This window comes from Entelurus aequoreus, linkage group LG04, assembly GCF_033978785.1.
Source record: "Entelurus aequoreus isolate RoL-2023_Sb linkage group LG04, RoL_Eaeq_v1.1, whole genome shotgun sequence".
NCBI lineage: Eukaryota > Metazoa > Chordata > Actinopteri > Syngnathiformes > Syngnathidae > Entelurus > Entelurus aequoreus.
In genome coordinates, this window is record NC_084734.1 from 28,917,313 (window position 1) to 28,927,406 (window position 10,094).

The 10,094-nt window shown below is 36.8% G+C and overlaps 1 protein-coding gene across 3 annotated transcripts in view; it reads right to left on the reverse strand.

Moving 5' to 3' along the window:
* esrrgb (estrogen-related receptor gamma b) overlaps positions 1-8,385 on the reverse strand; it is a 115,851-nt gene extending 107,466 nt beyond the window's left edge. Inside the window, exon 1 of one of the 3 annotated variants that reach the window (XM_062044542.1) lies at positions 8,322-8,385. The gene's annotated coding sequence lies outside the window, so the exon portion shown is untranslated. Of the gene's footprint in view, positions 1-6,707; positions 6,734-7,807; positions 7,894-8,321 lie in introns of those variants that run through there. The other 2 variants (XM_062044541.1, XM_062044543.1) reach the window with 2 other exon arrangements.
* Between the last annotated feature and the right edge of the window lie 1,709 nt (positions 8,386-10,094).

The following is a 10,094-nucleotide window of genomic DNA, read 5'->3' on the forward strand; positions in this document are numbered from 1 at the left end:
CCCCCAAAAAACACTTAACATTTTCAGTACATAATTGTACAAGTGTTTGCAAGTACAAAACCCAAAACCAGGGAAGTTGGCGCGTTGTGTAATTTGTAAATAAAAACAGAATACAATGATTTGCAAATCCTTTTCAACTTATATTCAATTGAATAGACTGCAAAGACAAGATACTTAATGTTCAAACTGAGAAACTATTATTTTTTTTGCAAATAATCATTCACTTAGAATTTAAGGGCAGCAAGACATTGCAAAAAAGTTGGCATAGGGGCATTTTTACCACCGTGTTACACGTTTGGGAACTGAGGAGACACATTTTTTAAGCTTCTCAGGTGGAATTCTTTCCCATTCTTGCTTGATGTACAGCTTAAGTTGTTCAACAGTCCGGGGGTCTCCGTTGTGGTATTTTAGGCTTCATAATGCGTCACACATTTTCAATGGGAGACAGGTCTGGACTACAGGCAGGCCAGTCTAGTACCCGCACTATTTTACTACGAAGCCACACTTTTGTAACACATGGCTATATGATAACGTTGCTTGGATGGCAACATACGTTGCTCCAAAACCTGTATGTACCTTTCAGCATGAATGGTGCCTTTACAGATGTGTAAGTTACCCAGGACTTGGGCACTAATACACCCCCGATGCTGGTTTTTGAACTTTGCGCCTGTAGCAGTCTGTATGGTTCTTTTCCTCGACGTCCACAGTTTCCAAAAACAATTTTAAATGTGAACTCGTTAGACCACAGAACACTTTGCATCAGTCCATCTTAGATGAGCTCGGGGCCTAGCGAAGCCGGCGGCGTTTCTGGGTGTTGTTGATTCTGTTTTTATTGACGATTTAAACAATGTGCCAACTTGGTTTTGGGTTTTGTAATTTTTTTGTCGCACTTAAATGCAACAGTTTTAACTGCTACAAAATATGTATAACAAAAAAACCTCTCTTAGTACACACTGTACACATAAAGTTGTACCTCTGCCAAGGGGTTGTGTAATTGTAGCCATTGGTTTGTCTGTCATATGAGTGCTTCTTAACCACGGCCACGAGTGCCCCCTAGCGGGCCGCCAAAAATATTTGTTTCTCAGCTGCGGTTCGTATGGGCCGCAGAGGTACTCAGGTGTAATACACTTTTCCACCACCTGTGGCAGTAATAACAATAGCAAACAGACAAAAGAAGTATGGTGTTCAAGTCATAGGGAAGCTTCTTAAGCACAACAATGATGACTAAAGTGGTGAAGTTGTATTTTCCTTATCACTTTAATTTTATTGACAGTTAAGAAACATTGACATTATTCTAATTTATTATTAATTAAGTTAGAATTCATTTATTTTAGCAGTTTTTATGAGTACTTTCTTATGCAGTATATTTGATTAGTATTTATTTTTGTAGTCAGCCTGACCTAAGCCTTGTTAATAATATCCTTACGATTAACACATGCTTTCATATCGTTTAACAAGGTTGATCCTGTTAAACCAGTGCTTCAGAATTATTTTCTGTTATGCCCCCCTTAGAAAGAAGAACATATTGTGTGACTCTATATAGTATAATTTGTCTATAAAATTGTTATAAGTATACCTCTGCATAATATTGTACGCTTATTAACATTAAAAGGAAACAACACACACCGTCCTTTCCTAGTCTCCCGCTGTGGTTATAGTGAAGCAAAGTGCTACATATGCTTCGTCAAGATAGTTAACGACAAGATAGTTAACGTTCGAACTGGAAAACTTTGTTATTTTTTGCAAATATTAGCTCATTTGGAATTTAATGTCTGCAACATGTTCAAAAAAGCTGGCACAAGTGGCAAAAAAGACTGAGAAAGTTGAGGAATGCCCATCAAACACTTATTTGGAACATCCCATAGGTGAACAGGCTAATTGGGAACAGGTGGGTGCCATGATTGGGTGTAAAAGCAGCTTCCATGAAATGCTCAGTCATTCACAAACAAGGATGGGGCGAGGGTCACCACTTTGTCAACAAAAAGCTTGGATGATTCCTTAAAATGTTCCAGTTCCATTCAGACATTTAAAAAACACTTTAAGACCAGTGTCTTGAAAAAATATATCACTCTTGAATCAACACGGTAGTTATACTATGATCAATGTTAATTAAAATACTAAATGTGGGATATAAATAATAATGGAAGTATAGTTGTTTGTATATAGTATATAATTGGGAAAAAGGTTTAATATGTGTACAAGGATATTTCACATGCCTTTACTGTGTATATAATTGAACTGTGTTTATGTTGTGTATAATGTGTATTTATAATATGTTGTACAAAGGACATTTAAACATTTTTGGAAGTTCATCTTGTACTTGACATTGTTTATAGGGTTAGGCGCAATAAGTGTTCAACTTCAGCCTAAACCCTTTCGGTCTGCAACATTTTCATTTTCAATCTATGAATGTACAACTGTTTGTTTATTTTGTTGACGATTGACCGAAAAATTACTACAAATGCATGAGCAAATTATCGAATAGTTTAAGAAAAACGTTTCTCAACGAGCTATTGCAAGGAATTGAGGGATTTCACCATCTACGGTCTGTAATATCATCAAAAATTTCAGAGAATCTGGAGAAATCACTGCACATAAGCAATGATATTACGGACTTTTGATCCCTCAGACCCGTACTGCATCAAAAAGCGACATCAGTGTGTAAAGGATATCACCACATGTGCTCAGGAACACTTCAGAAAACCACTGTCAGTAACTACAGTTTGTCGCTACATCTGTAAGTGCAAATTAAAACTCTACTATGCAAAGCGAAAGCCATTTATCAACAACACCCAGAAACGGCGCCGGCTTCGCTGGGCCCGAGCTCATCTAAGATGGACTGATGCAAAGTGTAAAAGTGTTTTGTGGTCTGACGAGTCCAAATTTAAATTTGTTTTTGGAAACTGTGGACATCGTGTCCTCCCGGAACAAAGAGGAAAAGAACCATCCGGATTGTTATATGCGCAAAGTTCAAAAGCCAGCATCTGTGATAGTATGGGGTTTTTCAGCCCAGGTTGCTTACAACGCTCATTTGCATTAAAGCAACAGACACACAAAACAGCTTACTTAAAGCACTTTTAAACTGTTTAAGTCCCAACATCAAGACAACAAACTTCCAATATGTCAAGACTTGGTCCTTGGGTTTTGTTTCTCCGGAAGGCAACGGAAAGTTGGCGCGGGCAAGCCGTGAATGTGAGTACACATTTAATTTTAACACTTAAAAAAGGAATAAACAAAAGGCGCTCACAGCGGAGGTAAAAACTTGACTATGAAAACAAAAGGCGCGCACAAAGGCGGAAGTACAAAACTTGGCTATAAACACAAAACTTGCACAAAGGCAGAATCTATGAACAATGAAACAAAAACACTAACTGTGGCATTAATAAACAAAACCTTAATTGGCATGGAAAGATCAGCATGGACTATGGAAGCATGGGTAAAAGTTATCATCAAGTGTGGAGAAGGTGATGTTGCCAGGAAGACAGCCTGGCAACTGGGAGCTTAAATAATAGTGACATGATTAGTGACAGCAGGTGCGTGACTCAAAATGTGAAAACGTGAGACAGGTGCGTGACATGACGATGTGAAACAGGTGACACAAATGGTTACTATGGTGACAAAGCAAGGGAGTGAAAACAAGAACTAAAAAGTGTCCAAAAACCAAGCAAAACATGGCCAAACAAAAACATGATCAACACAGACATGACACAATACCCTATTGTGGGACTTCTGAGAAATTATTATTAAAATATATGTAACTTTTGTTTAAATAAATTAAAGCTAAAACTCTAAAAGTGTTCTTTACCACATCCAACATGTAACTCGTCCACCATCAAGTGACCCCTCTCCCTACCAAACTCCAACCCTCTTCATCAACCTACTTTTTTGGCCCCGATCAATACGGAAGCAATCACACGCTCTTTACCGATCACCAGCCCGGGGACAAACAGAACCAAACCGGCCCACAATTATACATTTTGTCGTTTTCTTTCTGCTTGTCACCTTTGATCAGAGTCAGGCGGCTGATTAATAAAACGCAGCAGTGAATTCAATTACATTTTTGATCAATATTTTGGCATTAATGTACTTGGCCGTAGAGGGAGGGAGGCTATTCTGCTGATCTGATTAAGACATCCAGACATAATCAATAGCGGGGATATGTTGATATTTTTAATGAGGTGCACTCCAAAGAGAAGCATATGACTCCATATTCAAGTTGAAGTTGGCTCTATTTAATCGTCCGAATTAAAAAGACCAAGACTTGTATTTTCCTCTCTATGTGCATGCTGAGGTGAGGCTCCTGCCTCCCCTCTTCCACTTCCACGGTGGGCTTCATGGCATCTGACAGGAAATCCATTGAGCCCACCGAGTGTAATCCTGCTATCACGCCATCGCCAAAGCAAGAAGCACTAATCCAATCATTACGTCTGTATTTAAGCAAGACAGCTTTCTAGTGCGGCCCTTTAAGCGGCTCCAACACAAATGTGGTATTCTCCTCCACATGGCATCTTAGCCCGTCCCTCAAACTTTACTATAATGTAATGGAAATCATATTGATGGACAAAGATTGCTGAAAATGTCATATTTTACTCAATTACAATTAACTGTTTTCATTGACCGCAATATCAGTGAACCAGACATGTTATGTTAGCCTGCCCGATACAATTTTATTGTCTTTCTAAATAATTAAGATTAAATTAACAATATATTACCAATAATTCATATTTTGAATAAAATTATAACTAATCTCTTAAAATCAATTAATTGTTTTTCTATTTAAAAATATTTTCACACAAAGGCTTACGTTTATTTTGTTAGTTTATTTTTATTTAAATTAATCATTTTACAACCAACAATTGTTCATTTATAACATAGATGAATATTTTTTAAATGATCCTTTTAATTATGTTTGTTATCTTTAAGTTGTATACATTTTTTTCATTTTATTTTTTCATTTCTATATTTATTTCAGGCAATGACATAAAAAAGTACAAAGTTGACAACACATAATAATATAAATTAATATAGTGCAAAAGGTAATGTACAGTATGTAATGCATGATTATCCAGTTTTGCCTGAAAGGGAGTGGGAAGAAGATAATGTATTTAATCCCACCCCCAGTTCTCCATTCAGTGATTATTAACATGAGTTCACTGGTACTTTGTTCAACAATTATAATACAGATGTTGTATCATAGTGGCATTACCACAGGTAACAATAATTATTACACTGTAACAATAATTTGTATCAACAATGTAGGAATAATGAATATATCAACAATGGTAATAGACAAAATGCCAACAATGGTAATAGACAACATAGTAATAATGTTAAGGAAACATTGAGCACATGATAACACTTTGAGACAGAGTACAACAGCAGGTCAAATTAAAGACCCTCATCTCTATATTTGAACCAGACCCCATGTTTGTATAATAGTTTAAATCGATTAATAGTTTGGCATTGCTTGTGTTGTAAGTCCAGTTTGTTCCATAGTTTTACTCCGCATACAGACACACAAAAACGTTTACGAGTGGTTTGAGCTCTCGGCAATAAGAAATATCCAAAGCCTCTCAAGTTATGAGCCTGCACTCGTCTTATAAATAAACGTTGTAGATTAGACGGCAATAATTTGTTAAATGCTTTATATAATATTATTAATGTATTATATTTAACAAGGTCATCAAAGTTGAGCAACTTTGATTGCATAAACAGATTATGACTATGTTCTAAATAACCAACGTTGTGAATGATCCGCACTGCTCTTTTCTGTAATATGATCAGAGGATTAATTGTGTTGTGGTAAGTATTCCCCCATACTTCAACACAGTATGTAAGGTATGGCAGTACCAAGGTGCAGTATAGAGTACAGAGTGCATTTTCATTGAGGTATAGTTTTGCTTTGTTTATAATTGAGAGGCTTTTGGAGATTTCTGTTTTAATGTGTCTGACATGAAGTTTCCATTATAGTTTACTATCAATTATTACTCCCAAAAATGTATTCTTATTTACGATTTCAATTTGGGTACCATCAATACTTATTTTCTGTTCAGACGTTATGTTGCGATTTCCAAACATCACTATCTTAGTTTTATTTATATTCAAAGATAATTTATTTGTGTACATCCATTTTTTTTACTATGTTTAGTTCTGTGTTTACTGTATTTGTGAGCTCATTATAGTCATCACTACTGTAGAAAATATTTGCGTCGTCTGCAAATAGTATACATTTCAGTACTTTGGATGTATTAAACATATCATTAATATACACATTAAACAGTTTTGGCCCCAACACGGACCCTTGGGGGACACCACAAGCAATGCCAAGAGTATCAGATAAAAATTGACCCATTTTTACAAACTGTACCCTCCCTGTTAAATAACCAGCCAGCCCCCTAATTCCATATCTTTCCATTTTATCTAGTAGAATTTAATGATTAATGGTATTAAAGGCTTTCTTTAGGTCAATAAAAATACCAACTGCATATCTTTTATGCTCCAGTGCATTAGTAATGTCCTCAATAGCTTCAGTTATCGCCATTGAGGTTGTTCGTTTGGACCTAAAGCCATACTGACCGTCATTTATTATATGATGCTTCTCAAGAAAAGATTCAAGTCGAGAGTTAAATAGTTTCTCTAAGATTTTTGAAAACTGAGGCAAAAGAGAGATTGGTCTGTAATTGGTGAATTTTGAAGAGCGGATTTACCTTAGCGATTTTCATTTGACTTGGAAAGCAGCCAGTCTGGAATGATAGGTTACATATATAAGTTAAGGGTTTTACAATACTCAGTATAACTTTTTGAACCAATATCATGTTGATATCATGGCAGTCAGTGGCGCACTTACTTTTACACTTCCGCACAATGTTTGTCACTTCCTGCTCATTTGTAGCTGAGAGGAAGAATGACACATAATTATATAATTATCTGCAAACGTTACTGTTGTTTGGTAATCATCACCATTGCATATTAGTTAATAAATTCAAAGTAAATGTCAAACTAACACATACATAACATAAATTATGTATTTTATTAAATAAGAAGTCGGAGAGCGCAGACCTCCCAAAGGTTAAAAATCCCATTACTCACATTTCCTGGAAATGTAATCAAAATGTGCCACTGATGTTTTTGAGCAGTGGAACCTCGATTTACGAACTTAATTGGTTCTTGAATCGAAAAGTTTGTATAGTGAAGCAGACTTCCCCAATGTAAAACAATGTAAACATGAATAATTGAATAATTGGTTCCAGCCTCGACAAAAGTTTCTATTTTAGTCAAGGTTTGTACACTTTGAATGCAATATCAAGGGCTATACAGTATTGTACCGTATTTTTCGGACTACAGAGTGTACAGTGATATATTGTATTTTTCGGATTATAAATCGCTCTGGAGTATAAATAGCACTGGCCGAAAATGCATAATAAAGAAGGAAAAAAAACACATGTAAGTCGCACTGGAGTATAAGTTGCATTTTTTGGGGAAATTTATTTGATAAAATCCAACACCAAGAAGAGACATTTGAAAGGCAATTCAAAATAAATAAAGAATAGTGAACAACAGGCTGAATAAGTGTACGTTATATGACGCATAAATAACCAACTGAGAACGTGCCTGGTATGTTAACCTAACATATAAGTCATTCAAATAACTATAACATATAGAACATGCTATACGTTTACCAAACAATCTGTCACTCCTAATCACTAAATCCCATGAAATCTTCTTCCTCTGTGTCACTTCTAAACAACACTGCCAACTCCAAAGGTAGACAATGCGCCGCTTCCTCTTTTATTGGTACGCCGCTTACGTCAGAGTCATCATCAGTTGCAGTTCCAATTATTCCAGCCTTTCTGAATCCGGACAGGATGGTTTCGGTTGTCACTGAAGCCCATGCTACGGAAGTAGCAGGTAGCAGCTTTTTTTTCACAATGCACTTCTGCCATGACCCGCCCCCGCCAAATTTTTATTGGTTGACGTGTGTGTGTGACGATTGCTGATATACGTCTAGTCCAGGGGTCGGCAACCCAAAATGTTGAAAGAGCCATATTGGAGCAAAAATACAAAAACAAATTTGTCTGGAGCCGCAACAAATTAAAAGCCATATTACATACAAATAGTGTGTCATGAGATATACATAGAATTGAGATGACTTAAAGGAAACTAAATGAGCTCAAATATAGCTACAAATGAGGCATAATGATGCAATATGTACATATAGCTAGCCTAAATAGCATGTTAGCATCGATTAGCTTGCAGGCATGCAGTGACCAAATATGTCTGATTAGCACTCCACACAAGTCAATAACATCAACAAAACTCACCTTTGTGCATTCACGCACAACGTTAAAAGTGTGGTGGACAAAATGAGACAGAAAAAGAAGTGGCATAAAACACGTCCTAGAAAGTCGGAGAAAGTTATACATGTAACAACTAAGGTGAGTTAAAGGACCGCCAAAATTAGCAGGACAAAACGGCGCTTGCCAAATACTCGCATGTTTAATACAAACAGTGTGATTTATAACAATTAGGGAGGTTTGTGTCATGTTTGTCCTCCTACAGAAACCATATTAAAACAAAAAATAATTTTTTTTCCCCTCATCTTTTTCCATTTTTCATACATTTTTAAAAAAGTTTCAGAGAGCCACTAGGACGGCGCTAAAGAGCCGCATGCGGCTCTAGAGCCGCGGGTTGCCGACCCCTGGTCTAGTCTCTTACGTGAATGAGATAAATAATATTATTTGATATTTTACGGTAATGTGTTAATAACTTCACACATGAATCGCTCCTGAGTATAAATCGCACCCCCGGTCAAACTATGAAAAAAACTGCGACGTATAATCCGAAAAATACGGTAAGCTGCACCCACTAAATTTCAGAAGAAAATAACAACATTTCCATATATTAGCCGCACCAGACTATAAGCCGCAGATATATACGTTGCGAGATTAGTTATTTACACAGTAAGATTCTGTAAATGTTTGTTTACATACCTTTAATTGTTTCCCAACGATGTCTGTAACACGGCAGTAAAATGGATGATCAAACAAAACAGAAGTCATCGTCATGGACCCACTAGCTACGAAAGCTAGCTCTCCAATCAGCTAAACAGATTCAATAACTCCACGGTGACGTTTGCTGACGAATTTGTGAAACTGAAATAATACAAACACAGACACTCGTAAACGTGTTAGCATATTAGCTAACTCTAAAGTTACTACATTTGTATTGTTTCAAACAATACAAACACAAAAAAGTCTTGAATCAGCCCCAGAATATAATCAGTTGTTCCTTATCGCATTACTGACATTTCCTTTAAATGTAATCAAAATGGGCCACTGAGCAGTGGAACCTCGATTTAAGAACTTAATTGGTTCTTGAACAGTGGTCTTGAATCGAAAAGTTTGTATAGTGAAGAAGAATTTCCCATAAGAAACAACGTGTGGCGAAGTTGGTAGAGTGGCCATGCCAGCAATCGGATGGTTGCTGGTTACTGGGGTTCAATCCCCACCTTCTACCATCCTAGTCACGTCCGTTGTGTCCTTGGGCAAGACACTTCACCCTTGCTCCTGATGGGTGCTGGTTAGCGCCTTGCATGGCAGCTCCCGCCATCAGTGTGTGAATGTGTGTGTGAATGGGTGAATGTGGAAATACTGTCAAAGCGCTTTGAGTACCTTGAAGGTAGAAAAGCGCTATACAAGTACAACCCATTTATCATTTATTTATTTAAACATGAATAATTGGTTCCAGCTTCGACAAAAGTTTCTATTTTAGTCAAGATTTGTACACTTTGAACGCAATATCAAGGGCTATACAGTATTGTATCACATTTTCCGGACTACAGAGCGTACACTGATATAAGCTGCACCCTACAAATTCCAGGAGAAAATAACAACATTTCCATATATTAGCCGCACCAGACTATAAGCCGCATATATATACGTTGCGAGATGAGTTTTTCACACAGTAAGATTCTGTAAATGTTTGTTTACATACCTTAATTGTTTCCTAACGATGTCTGTAACACGGCAGTAAAATGGATGATCAAACAAAACAGAAGTCATCGTCATGGACCCACTAGCTGTGGAAGCTAGCTC